At 36.3% G+C, this 15,023-nt stretch overlaps 1 protein-coding gene across 2 annotated transcripts in view; it reads left to right on the forward strand.

The window, feature by feature from the left end:
* FBXO11 (F-box protein 11) overlaps positions 1–15,023 on the forward strand; it is a 111,552-nt gene that overhangs the window by 86,822 nt on the left and 9,707 nt on the right. The gene's annotated exons all lie outside the window — the stretch shown is intronic.

The raw sequence follows: 15,023 nt of genomic DNA on the forward strand, positions 1-15,023 counted from the left end.
GATTCTTACTTACCAATAAATATTTGGACATACTAATTTTTTTCATGAATATGTTCCAAACTTTATAAGCCAAAGTGCAAATGGAAAAACAATTCTAGTATGATTCATTGATATACACAGCAGTTCACCATTTCCTAAATTAGTAAGTTGATAAACATTTATTAAGCAGTAGTGAACTGGGCACTTTGTAAGTACTGGGCAGGTAAAGAAGGGCAAAAAATTGTCCCTGCTTTTCAAGAAATTCACTATCTAATGTGGAAGACAACACACAAACATCAATGTACGAGATATATGTATGTGTAAATATGTGTGTGCACGTATGTATAGCGTGTGCGTGTGCGTGTGTGTGTGTGTGTGTATGACTTTGCAGAAGATGACCTTTTAGCTGAGACTTGAAGGGAACTAGAGGTACTAGGAGGCAGAGATGAGGAAGGCCACTGTATTCCAGGCATCATAAACAGCCAGTAAAAATACTTGGAATTGAGGGATAGAGTATCAATGTATTCGGAACAGCAAGAAAACTAGTGTCATTGGGTTGTAGAGTACGTGGTGAGGAGTGAGTAAAGTGTAAAAAGATTGGAAAAGTTTGCTCCAGGTAATGAAGGCCTGTTAAAGCCAAAAAGGGTTTGTATATATACACTTTGAAGTTATAGAAATCTCCTGGAGTGTATGGAATGGGGTCTAGGAGTTGGGTTTAGACTTGTGCTTTAGGAAAATCAGTTTGATAGCTGAATGGAGGATGGACTGGAGTAGGGAGGGCCTTGAAGAATTGACAGTACTGAGTGAGCACAAACGAACAGCTTGATTCACAGAAAACTTTGCTAAGACAGGAAAAATTTTGAAAATCAATTCTTTATAGCTTCAACTACTAATATAATATTGACAAGCACTCTCAAAATTTTAAGCCTTTAGATTTACAACTAAAGTCCTTTTAACTTTTTCCTTGGTTAACTTAAAAGAAAGTTAAAAATCAAACTGCCCTTATGCTGTTCTTGTTAATATGTTCTTTTATTTAGCACTTACTGTATATTTCTATTTTAAATGTTTTGGCATTTGAGGAATATGTCACCATAGGCCGGGGTGGGAAGCCTGCAGCCTCAAGGCCATATGTGGCCCTCTAGGTCCTCAAATGCGGCTCTATGACTGAATCCAAATTTCACAGAACAAATCCCCTTAATAAAAGGATTTGTTCTGTAAAACTTGGACTCAGTCAAAAGGTCACACCCAAGGACCTAGAAGGCCACACGTGGCCTCGAGACTGCAGGTTCCCCGCTCCTGGTATAGGCCATTGAATACATCTTAACTTTGATCCTTGTTCTCCATCTACCCTTAAAATCAATCTTCTGATAGCATTTAAATCTTCTTATTATAGATTACCAAGACAATTATTTTTCACTTATGCTTTGACTTACGAATTGAAATATACTTTACTTCCTATAGGAATTCATGTTTTCTGATTGCTTTAATATTTCATTTGAGTCTCACAACCCCATGAAGTTGGTGGTACAAGTGTTTTGACCATTTTATAGATGATGAAACAGAGGTTCAGAATCAGTAACCTAGGCCTTCTGACTTAGTGTTCTTTCTACTATGCCACCCCAATTCAAACAAAGAGCTAAGGTAGATATATATATCTGTCCTTTCAAGTAGATTAATAGGACAAAAGACATTCATACAAATCATTGTAAGGCAAAGCAGCATGTGATAATCACAAACTTGGTCTGTAACAGGATTCTTAGACGTTTTTAGTCTGAAGACTAAAATCTTCAAAATTCTTGAGGATTCTAAAGAGCTATTATTTATGTGGATTTTATCCATACTTGTATAATCAGAAATTGACTGAAAACATTTTAAGATACTTATTAATTTGTTTAAAAATAATAAACTTATTATATACTAACCTAAATAACATTTTTATGAAAGTAACTTCAAAAATAAATTTAGTGAGAAAAGTGGCTTTGTTTTATGTATTTTCAGAAATCTCCGTAATGTCTGGCTTAAGAGAAGAATACTAGATTCACATCTCTTTTGTCATTCAATCAATTGAAATATGTTATTTTGGTTGAAGTGTAAGAAAAAAAATTGACCTTATATATCTATGTGGTTGGAAAATGGAGAAGTATTTCAATAGGAAAATAACTTCTTAGTGTTGTTATGAAAATAGTTTTGACTTCTCCGTTCCCTTGAAAGGGATCAGTGGACCACACTTTGGGATGCCCATGTGATCCCCAACAAATGACCTTGATGACTTCCAGTTGGCCGGAATCTCTCTACTCCTCAAGGTAGCCTATTGTCTTTTTAGACAACTTCAATTACTAGAAAGCTTTTCCTAATGTTGAACATGCTTTCTAGCCAAGTAGAATGAATGAGTCTAGTCTTCTTTCTATGTAACAATACTTTTGAATATTTGAAGACTGCTAGCATGCCATCTCTTCTTCCTCTTTCTGTCTCACCTACAAAGCAAATAAGGTTTCTCTTTGCTAGGCTAAACATTCACACTTTCTCTGATTTATCCTGTGGTTTGGTTTCTAGTCATATTAATTCCCTGAGCGCCCTTCTAGATGAGTTGCAATTAAAGATATGGCACTCAGAATTGGCTGCATCATTCCAAATGTGGTGTTTGTAGAGAGTATAATACTCCCTTGTCCTAGATGTTTATGTTTCTGCTAGTTCGGTATTAGGTGAGAGTATGCTTACTACATCACACAGTTGATTCATGGAGCTTACATTCCACTAGAACCCCAAACCTTTTGAACTCACTTTTTTCTAACCATATTATCTAGCCATATCTAACTATAACCTCTTGTACTGAGTTGAGTGTTTCCTTTCTTTTTTTTATTAACTTCAGCATAAGACCCTATTAAACTTCAGCTTATTCATGTGAGCCTACTACATCTTAGGAAGAGTTTGGTGGGGTTTTTTTTTTTGGTTGCAGGCCTATTATCTAAAACCCATTCTATCTCTTCCAACTTTGTACATTGTTATAAGCATGCCACCTTCATCTAAGCCATTGTTTTGTTTTGTTTTTAACAGAATACACCCTAGGACAAAGCCATTAGAGATTTCCATCCAGTTTGACATTGAACTGTTAGTCTTTGGGTCTGGTCACTCAATCTCTTCTGAACACCCCACATAAGTGTATGATCATCCAGTCCATACCTTTCATAGTTTGTTTGTATGGAGGCAGGCGCATACAGTGGAAAGAATGCTTGACTGACCTGAGGATGCTCATAGGACTTGAGTTTGAATCCTGACTCTGTGATTGTGGATGAGTCACTTAACCTCTATGAACCTCATCTATAAAGTGAGGGTGTTGGATTAGCTAAACATTAGTGTGCTAGAGTTATTACCTTATAATTTACATAAAATAGGTTTTCTTGCCAGATGCTGAAATTCATATACATGTGCACAGGACACCCGTGATTCATAGCCCTCAATAAAGAAAATGAGTTTGGTATGGCATGACTTTATCTTAATCAAGCCATGCTGGCTCTTAGTGAATACTTCTTTCCTTTCTAAGTCCTCACAAATCATCCCTTTTCATCTTCCATTTTAGAATTGTCATAGGGATCATAGATCTCTCATCAAGGTTACTCATCTCCAGGCCACTGTCATCTCTTCTGTTCGCTATGATTCCTCAAAGAGCACTAACAGCAGTTTAGCAAGCACAATTTCAAGGTTTTTCAGTATCTTGAGTCATAGTTTATTCTGATCAAGACAAGTTGAGCTCATGAGGGCAGTTAATTCCTACTTATCCCACAGTAGGAACAAGAATGGCCAAGGCTTTTGGACTTTGAGAGGCAGCATGCAGCCATTGGAGGTATTTGTGGGGATCAGATGGAATAATAGATGTTTTACTACTTTCTAAACTAACCATAAAGTACTTTACAAATTTAAATTGAGACGTCCTCTAGGAAGATTTATCTGGCAACAGTGCAGGATGGATTATAAGGAAAAATATTAAGTTAGGGAGGTTATTTAGAAATTTATCATAATAGTGCTAGCAATGGGAATGGAAGGGAAGTAACAAATTTTAGAGACATTGGAAAGGAAGAGTAGAATCAGCAGATATTGGTGACTGGGTGAAGGAGGAGGAGAAGATGCAGAAGGAACCTGTTCATAGGTCATAAACTCACAGATTCTGCTTTTGGAAGTCCTCCTTAACTCTCATTCCTCCTATAATCTCAGAGATGTCACTTAGCCTCTCTGTGCTTTAGCTTCCACTTCTGTCAGCTATGGGGTCCCATAAGTTAACTTCTCTCTCCTAGGCTGATACAGTGAGTAATGAATGACTTGGGTTTTTGTTCAAGGTCACTATGAAAATAGTGATACATTCACCCAGTATTTGCGGATTGAGGCCAGGCCAAGCACTGGAAACAAACAAAGAAACCCAAAACTGTCAGCCTTCATCAAGCTTGCACTCTTTGGGGTAGAAACAATATGAGCGCAGATCAGCACACATGAAGTAACTTCCATCAGCTGCTGAGATTAGGAAAGCCCTTTGGACTAGGTGTCATTGAAGGAAGTTAGGGATGAGGAGAGAAGACATTTCAGGGCTAGGGAAGAATCAGTTGAAAGGCATGAAGATGGGAGATGAAATGCCCTACATGGGAACTTACAGCAAGCAAACCAGTGTGACTGAAAGGTAGAGCCTGTGAAGAAAGGAAATAGGAGTAAGCCTAGAACAGTAGGCCAGATTGCAAAGAACTTTTCAAAGTCTGATGTACAAGTTTATATTCTATCCTAGTTGGAAAATAGTGGATCATCTTAAAGGAAGGGAACGACTTGGTCAGACCTGTGGTTTAGGAATTTGACAGCTCTGTGTAGTTTGAATTGGAGAAAGGAGAAAATGAAGCCTTTGGGGACCATTTAGGAAGCTTTTGTGATAGTCTAGTCTAGATCACAGGCTGATAAAGTCCTGAACTAGGGTGGTAGCTGTGTGGGAAGGCAAAAAGACATGTGAGACATGGTGTTCAGGTAGAATGGACAAGACTTTCTGTCTGATTAGCTCTGGGAGTTTTGAAAGAGGGAGAAGCTGAGGATGGCTTTGTGGTTCCGAACCTCTTGATTAGAAGTAAGGGTTTGAGTGGTTAGGAAGAGGTGAGTGTCCAGGAATGTGGTGGAGAGGTGTTCGTTAACAATAGGAAGAATAGGAACATCAGAAAGAATGCTAGAAAGGGTAAGAATGAACTTAACTTTATCTGTCCAACAGAGACATTAAGTGTAGGATTAGAGCTTGGTTAAAGTTTGAGGTAAAGATTTGGGACTCATACAGAAGTGCTGGTTGAAGTTGAAGAGTGATCTACCAAGGACCAAAAATATGTACATAGTATGAGCATCATTTATCCCTTCTGAAATGCTAATACTAGCCACTGACAGATCGTTCCCATTAGTCTTTTAATTGGCAGCAAATTAGCAGAAGATGATAGTGATTTTAAGCATCTTTATATCCAAACTAGCATGCTTTCCCTGCCATTCTCTCACCTCAGCATTTTATCTACTGCCTTTGTACAGGCTAACTCCCATCCTAACCTCTACCTCTGAGAACCCTTAGTTTTGAGAGTAATCAAGGAAATCTTCCCATAGGAGGTGACATTTCTCTTCCTTAGCTTTTCATGTGCTTACTTATCACTATGTACTGATGTATGTAATACCACGCAGTAGGGTGAGAGCTCTTCAGAGGCAGCAGCTGTGTTTTTTTAATACCTCTAGTACCTATCACAGTGCCTTGTACATTATAGGTGCTTAATAGATGGCTGTTCAATTGTCTATTTGCTGTGCATGAACTCTGTTTTAAGATGGATCTCTTCTTACATCACTGTTTCAAAGAGATTTTTTTTCCGCCACCATTCAAATAGACATTCTTCCAAAAGAGTAACTTTTTTTTAAAGGTATAGATATTTTAATATTGTCCTGTCAGGCAGATGGCTGCTGATGGGTGAAGAGTAGTGAGAGTATTAGGGAGTAGAAAGTATCGAGAAAGGAATTATTCAGGGGGCAATAATTACTTCTTGCCTATCCTCAATGGTATTCTTACAACTTATTCAGAAGCTAGAATGGGATAACGGAATGGGTAGGGATTAAAAGGAAATTGGCCAGGCAATGCACATCATAACCACTTAACTGATGTTTGTTAAATTGATAGCTTGATGCCTGATACAAGCAGAGGGAACTCCAGGTGAAAAATGTCTTAGGGCGTTCCCTGATACAATAGACTGAGAGGTTGTGTCTCATCCAGGGTCACCCTTTCCCTGTGTTTTAAAGGCAAAACTACCTGATTCCAAGGTTAGCTCTCTATTGTATTGTGTTGCTTGTCTTTCAGTTTATAGTCCCCAGGCAGTCTCTTATCCAAATATCAACAAGGCCCAATTGTGGTTGCTCTTAGCTGTTTAGTATTGTTTCTAAGCCAGCTGTTTAAGTGCCAGCATGGCTCATAAAGGTGCCATGCACTCTGTTAGAATGATTGACAAATACCGAGTATCACTATAAAAATAATCTTGGCTATAAATTCACATGCAGAGGGGGTTTGGGGGGGTTGGTTTGTTTTTTTAAGAGCATAAAGTTCTACAGCATTAAAACAAATTTATAAAAGATTAATTTTCATTAAGTTGAAATGATTATATGATATTGTGATAAGTAAAAAATGAATTGAGGTGTTGTGATGCAAACTTAAAATTTTGGAAAGAACAGTTCTCTTTTCTCAAGTGGTTGGGTTTTTTTGTTTGGTTGTCTTTTCATTGTTCTTTTTAGTGCTAACAGTTTGTGATTAGTGAAATGATTTCACTGAGGGTAAATAGGTTAGTTAGGTTTTTTTTTTTTGTTTGGTTTGATTTTTTTTTCCCTGACTTTGTTTTACGTAGAGCTACAGAATACATCCAAAAAAAAAAATTCAAAATAGTTTGGCTTACTGCTTTCCTCTCAAAAATATGAATTTCTTGTTTTGTACTTTGAAATTATATTTCCTATCTTTTCTTCTAGTGACCTAGTAGAAAACAACTTTGAACAAAATACAAATTCTTCTTATACTTACATATGTACTATTTTTGTGAGCTTTTTGCTTTGAATTCCTGCACTCTTCAAATTCATTAAAGAAGATTCATTTGTCCTTTGTTACTTAAATCTGTTAAAGCCCATCAGGCTATAACAAATATAATAGGCCTTTTTGTATTTCATCCATTGTTGAGATGTTTAACCCTTTTCCCCCCTCGAAAGTTTCTCAGTATTTGAATTCATGATATGGGTGATTCTCAGAGCTTCTGCTAGAAGTTGACAAACTGTCATTTTTAAATGGAGGAGGTTCTTGGCAAACTGAAATTTTCTTCGTTAGAAACTGCTAATTTAGAATGTTTGAGTAACAGAAAATCTTGTAGGATAGATAGATTTGAGGAGTATAGCTCTTGATTCTTTTAAAGTATTTTTGTATTGGGAGAGGGGGTTGAGGAGTGAATCTTAAAAACTGAGTCAAAATTTTTTATATATCTAAATTTCTATAAATCTGTATCATTGGACCATTTTCTATTGTGGATATCCACTGCTTGCCAAAATATGATATTCCAGCAAATTGTTCTATGGAAATTTTGATTAATTTAATCAGAGATGGTTTTCCTTTTAGCCTCTGGAAATAATAAAATAATAATTTAAAAATACAGCAGTCCTTAAAAAATCATATTTGAAGGGGAAAAAATCCAAGAAAATATTACTCAATAGTAATACTGTCAGCCTTGATTCAAAATGGCTAATATCGAAGTCAGTCGTGAACATAAAAATGCACTGTAGTATCGGGAATTTTGACGATTTATCCTGACTTAACCCCAATAGATTTTAGCAGGTTTCCTGTTATCCCCCCCTTTTAAAATTTTCAGTCCTTCTTTTAAACCTCTTCAACTGAGGAAAAACTATACTTTGGATGAGAAAAACAGTACATACTGTACTGGTCAACCTTTAATTATTTAACACTGGTCAGCATACCAAAATGTTCAGTTTCATAAAGTGTTGATCACTTTAGATATAATATTTTAAAATACTCAATTGAGCTGTAATATGGATAGTTTTGGGTGTAGATGGTGGTGTAAAACTCATAGATTGTGTAGTTTGAGTGAATTCCTTAGAGGGAAATGGTACTTCAATTCCTTAACTACTTAGGTTCAGACTTCTTTCTTATCCTTTAAGGTGGAGATAAATATTTTGTTTTCTAGGTTAAGTAAGTGTTCTAAAAATGTGTAAGTATAAAGTTTCTGTTGGGTTCATGAATTGGCTGGACCTGAGTTCCTATTCCATATTTCCTACTACCTACAAAATATCTCTACTTGTCTCCTCTACGATTTCTTCATAATCATAGTTTCATAGATTTTGACCTGAAAGGGACTTCAGGGGTCTTTTTAGTCTAACCGCCCGCCCCCCCCCCCCAAGCCCATCCTCCTAGGTTTTATAGATAAAGGAACAGTGACCACAGAGGTTATGACTTATTGAAGGTCACACAAGGGAATAAGTGAAAGAGCCATTAAGTTCACTTGCTCTAAATCATGTTGCTTTCCTCATATCTGAAACTGAATTTACTGTTTTACTTTTCAAAAACTAGATCCTCTTAGGCTTCACAGTTTCTGATAGTGGTACCCTCATACTTCCAGATGTCTAATACCAATCTTTTTCCTTTGTCCCCTATCTAATCAGGCACCATACCTGCTTCATAATGTCTCTCATGTCTAGCCTTTTCTTTCTGTTAATACTATAATCATTCCAGGCCCTTTTCTCATACCCGAATTGCTGTAATGGTCTCATAACTGGTCTCTCTGGCTACAGTCTCTCTCCCTTTTTGTCCCTTTCAGTATTTTATCAGTGCTCCATTTGTTCTTGCTAAAACACCACTTTGATCTTTATCATAGATTTACATCAGGATGGGACTTCAGATTCCCAACTATTTCAGTCTTCTGATTATATATTTGAGGAAACCCAGGGAGATTATGACTTGGCCAAAGTCACATACATATGAACAGGCAGGAAGTACTCATCAGAAGTGTCATTGAACCTAAGTCCTCTGACTTTAGAACCACTGTACTATGTTATTATCTTTTAGAGGCAGCTAGTAAAGTGGATAGAGTGCTGGGTCTGAATTCAGGAAGATTTGATAAGAATCTACAATGGTATCCTAATACCTTTCAGATCAAGTCTAAATTCTATAGCCTGTCATGGTCTGACCCTAACCTGTCCACCCTTAATTATTCTTATGACCAACAAACATGTATCCCTTATAGGCAGGTTTTGAGTGCTTTTCATTCCTCTGGCCATTTGAGTCTTCTCTGTGCCTGTCTTCATACTGTTCTCTTATCTTTATTTCAATATGCGTTTTCTTCAAAACTAAGTTAGATAACTACTTTACTTCCGGTGAAGCCTTCTTTTAAACTAGCTTTTTCTTCTTTGAATTCTGATAGTATTTGACTGTATTGTTTTACAAACACATGGAATATAAATATACTATGGTAGAAAGTACACTAAACTGAAATCAAGAAACTTGTAATGAAGTGAGTTCTAGTCCTGGTTCTGCCACTGTAAACTCAGGCCATATGAAAGAATTGTGGATATTTAGCCTGAAGACAAGAGAAATCTTAGGATGTATATTATGTCTTCAAATATTCAAAGGGTCCTTATGTGGAAGAGGAATGAAATTCATTCTCTACAACTCCAGTAAAATTAGAGGGCCTAAATGGGTAGAGGAGGAAGATATAGATTTGATGTCAATGTGAATGAGAAAGGACTGCCTTATAAGGTACTAGACTGTCAATGAAAAGATTTAAGCAGATACTCGGCTATCAGGAATGTTAATACACTAGTAAGTCCAGAAAAATGGGTAATCTTCCAATTAGTGGAGAGAAGGATGGGGGGGGATAGCATAAACAGAGAAATGGAGCCAGCTTTAAATATATTCATAAGTATGCTGGGAAGTTGTGGTATATTCAATTTGATTTGAAAAAAAAAAGAGAATGATGAAGGCATTTAGATCTCTCTCAGAAGTTTGAATTTGAGCTCATGCCAGCTAATAAGCCACTACGGATTCTTGAACTGGTGATTTCATTACATAGAGCCACAAAACTCAAGCAATATTTTAGGTATATTTTAGGAATCAGGGGACAAAGATAGTCCATCAGTTTTTTTCTGGCTGATTAGAATAGACACTATAAAAATTGTGGCAGATAGTGTCCATTTTGCTTTTATCTGCTCTCCTAGAGGGCACTTAAGAAAATGAAATTTTACTTCAGAAAGAACAACGACATCTATGCTGGAAACAACAAAATCTTAAAGGTACTCTAGGATTAAGTCTTAAGATATCTCTAAGAAGTATAAAAAAGATGAAAAAGACCGTGAATGATTTTCTAATCAATGAAAGCTGACCAAAAAGACATAAAAATTATACATGTTTACTTTCTGATCTTGTAATAAGCCTTTGAAGGTTGTTTTTGCATGTTTAGGACATCAATTGAAAACATGAGCAAGGAACAAGAAAGCTTTTAGAGCAGACCACTTCTTCATGAGCACACAACTTAGTAGCATACAGAATATAGATCACTGGGTGTTTATGGATTTCAAGAAATCAATTGACTTGATATAACAACATACAGTTTTAAAAGCTCTCCTTAAAGTGTATTAGAACCCCAGAGAAGATAGAATGACAAGATGCAGCTTCTGAGACAATTCTATTCAGTGATCTTAAGAATTTAACATAAAGTAAAGTTGTTAATGGAGATATTTGATCACTAAAAGTGTTTCAGTGCCATGAAAGATGCCATGTGTAAGATCTAAACAAGATTTCCTTGTTGCGACATCATATACAATTAGGAGTATTTAGATAACATCATATTATTTGAATTGAGCCCCACAACACTATAAAATGTACTTAGAAAAGTCCAAAATAATTTGAAAGAGATTAGTCTGTCTAGTTGTTTTTTTTCTCAGACCAGACCTGTGATTTCATTAGTATAGAGAAATCCCAGTGAAAACATGCTTTCAGTAAATATGGATTGGTACCTGCTCTGAGGTCTTAGAGAATTGCTTGGGGCACTGAAAGTTAAATGACTTACCCAGGGTCACAGAGTCAGTATTTTCCAGAGGTCTGACTTGAATCCAGGTCTTCCCAAACCACCTCTCCCTCCACTAGGCCACAACTGCCTATCAATCTTTCACATGGGAAGAGCAGAATAAATGAAAAATGCACAGATTGTGACATACAGACACAGCTAAATAAATAATCCATAGATTGAATGAATGTGTATTTCTCCACTTAGTTCTACTCTGGTATCTCATCATGGCATGAATATAACCCTGGATTCTTAAAGGCTGTGCCAAAGAGTATATAAGCTTTGGCAGTTTCTACCATAATGGAAAAATAACATGTGGTCTCAGCATCAGATTGTTGTCTAGGTCAAGCTTAATTAAGTACAGAAAATACTTATCATCAGTAGGCTGTCACTTGGTTATAAATTGTTTGGCATTGGCAGGCTGTGAAACAGAAATAAAAAATTGCCCTTGGACCTGTATAGCCCCTTACACTTCTGCAGCATTGGTGACCATGACAGAAAGGGCGCTATAGGAATCTGACAATTTTTAACTCTCCTATAACTTAGCTATTGGTACTCTTAATCTGGTTCAGTGATCACCAAGTGAATGTGCTACTGAAGGAAGTGAATCACATCAATCTTAACATTCTTTCTATAAATATATCAGAAGGAAGTTCCTACTAAATGAAAAGATGGCTCATAAATCCCCCTTGGAGAAGCAAGTAAAGGAGTTGGTAGGATCTTCGTGGTGTTTTTTCTTTTAATCATGCATTCAAAGGCATCAAGGACATTTCATGAGACTGTCTTCTCAAATTGCAATGCTTATGATAAGCATTTGCAAAAACACTACTGTTAAAATTATTGCTGGAAGAAGACAGTGGAAGATTATGGTAGCGTCACTTCATAAAATGGCAAGCAGCAATGGAGGTTAAAAGCAAGTTTAAAATCAACCCCAAAGTCCTTAGTATAATGGTTAGAGCATTCTGATCAGGAGCCTGCTGTTCTGTTATTTTAAGCCATCGTCTAGAAATCTAAATCCCATTCTCAGAATACCATCTGCTTAGCCAGCTGTTCAATTCCCAAGGGAATTCATGGATGAAATCAGGAGGGCAGTAAGAAGTGGAAAATAGTCAAAAATTCTCTAATAAACTCTTTCCCATCATTAACAGTTGGGCCATGACATCACATAGTCCATGATATACTACGTGATAAAATATAAATTTCACTAAAGAAAGTAAACATAAAATTAATAGCAAGTACACCTTGCTGGAGATGATGCAATTTAGTGGGCGTTGAGCGATTTATTGAAATACTTTGGGAGAGGGAGAAGAATGGACCTTATTACCGCCACCACCCCCAAAAAAACAACCACTGAAGTGCCATTAACCCAAATGTTTGCTTTCCTGTTTCTGTAAAGTCTTTGAGAATAATACATGCACACATCAAAGACATTCTTGATGAGGATATCAGAAGGGAACAACATGGCTTTCCATAACAGACCTTATATTTACAATCATATAGTAACTGAAAAGGTATGCAGAATACAAGATCCCACTGTATTTATTTGAAGACTGTTAAAAGCATTTTATTTGGTAGAGCAAAACACTACTTTAAAGTTTTTCCTTATTGGTTCTTCCATCATCCTTCAAAGCAAGTCTACTTTCTAGGCAACTCCTAAGGTTATAAATTTGAGAGAACGTGCTGAACCACATTGACAGAAGGCTTTCGTTATCCTGGTGTTACCTATACTAATTTTAAATCATAGATCCAGTTCATTCTATCCTTATCCCACAGCAAGTCTAGGCATTATTAGCTGCTCTTTTGATAGGGACAGAGCTCCAACAGATATCTGGACAATTGAAAGCCATCCATCATGACTGTATACCAGGCGTTGTGATCTGTTTCCAGAATTCACATTTATTTCCTTTCAAATGAGATGTTTGTAAAGCACTTTACTTTTTATGTGCCTAGCAAGTAGCAGGCAATTAATAAATGCTTGTTCTTCTAATTAACACCCCCTCCCCTTCCCTTTCTGTCTAGGTGATTTATAGTATACTCTGATGACAAAATTATTTCTCCCACCACTGATTTTCACCTGATGTTCTCCAACATGCCTCTCTCTTCTGATTCTTAGATGTCTTCATATCTTCTTAACAGATAAGGCTAAGCACTTTCCTTCCTCCAAGTCTCTCCCACATCTATAAGTTACATCTATCCAGACCCATATTTAAGTTGCTGGTTTTATTCCATCATGTCTCAGTGATAATGTGTGGGATAAAATTTGCCCCCTTGAGTAAAGACTTACTATTTTAATTTGCTTCTTGCCTAAACGTTATGCATTTGTATATAAACATTTGAGGTCATGGATTTTGTTAACTGTGTGGTTTATTGAATTTTGTTTCTCGTGAATTTTTAGGCGTCTCCATTACTATTTTTTTTACATTGTATCTACTTGTAGATACACAGTGTTCTCCCTTCCCTATTCTTTGTAGTTTAAAACTGTTGTAATCAGATTTTTGTTAAGACATTGAGAAAATAGGTTCTTAGCAGGTTGTTAGGTGTACTTCATTCCTGATCAGAAGTGTGTCATTTTTATATTTTAAGCTATGGTCCAGAAATCTAAATCCCACTCACAGATACTATGTGCTTAGCCAGCTATCCACTTCTCAATGATGATAATACATGGCTGTAGGTAATAGAACACCACAATCTCTGAATATTTAAAATTGCGGATTATCCAAATGGCAATAGAGAGGCATGTTGTGGGCTCGAATTGGTTTAGCATATTAATGATAAACAGTTGCACAGGGAAAGCAAAATAAAAACTTTATCAGAGTTATTTTTTAAATGCAGTTCTAAATTGTAAATTTTTAGGAAAAAAATTAAAGCATGAATTTAGAATGTGAAAGTGGCCAATATCTGTGTATCTGGCATTTTTATTTCATTTATGTACTATAATAAACACTGTATCATGTTTAGCATACATTTTTAAATTCTGAATTATAGTAAACAGAGCATCTTGAATGCTTTAATATGTTTGAAGCTGATATTACATTTTAATATTTTTTCCCAAATTTTTGAAACTGGACTGAAATTTTATATTGTACCTGTGATTTTATTGACTCCAGATGAGAAAACTGCCAATGCAGATTAGCACCTGCACTGAAATGAATAATCTTAAAGAATTGCCTTTGGTTACTGAGAGGCTAAATGACACACCCAGAATGGCACAGCTAGACAGGGCTTAAAAATCTGATGTGTCTGATTCTGGGACGGGCTTTCCACTATACATAAAATGCAGCATAGTATGCTAATCTTGGATTTTTGTACTTAAACTTACCATTGTACATAAGATTATTTACCAATGAGTCCAATTTTTTAATGTGTATATTAGAAGAAAGAAACTGATAGGAATTGAAGAAAAAAAGCACCTTTTACTTGATTCACTAGCACTAAGAGTTTTACATAGAGACATTATTATATACAGCATTTCAATTTGGGGTAGCAAAAACAGCCCTAACATGGGATTGAGGGTGTCCCTTCTCCCATGTACTGAGAAATATGAGGATAAGACACTGATGGCAGTTTGTGGAGAAGGGACTTAGTCCAGGAGTATGAATTCAACCTACTGTTTTCAAGGCATTGTGCTAGGCTGAACTCAGTACAATGTATGGGATGGCTATTGGAATTGAACAGCTTAAGTAAGAAGTCAGTAAAGAATATCTTCCACGTGAAGGCTTCTATGTTGCTTCTGACTGAGTGGTTTTTTTTCCCTTTCCTGAGCCATTATGCGGTCTCTCCTAGAAACCTGTTCTTGAGGGGTTTTCTCATTGTTACTAATAACAGCAATGAGAAAGAAATACATATGGGGCAGGTTTGAGCCTGTGTGTATTCTCCATTGTAGGCCTCTTTTTTTCCCTATAGAAAATGTCAAAAGCACACATAAATAAATGCTGATTATATCTTTGGATACAT

This window comes from Trichosurus vulpecula, chromosome 3 (genome assembly GCF_011100635.1).
Source record: "Trichosurus vulpecula isolate mTriVul1 chromosome 3, mTriVul1.pri, whole genome shotgun sequence".
NCBI lineage: Eukaryota > Metazoa > Chordata > Mammalia > Diprotodontia > Phalangeridae > Trichosurus > Trichosurus vulpecula.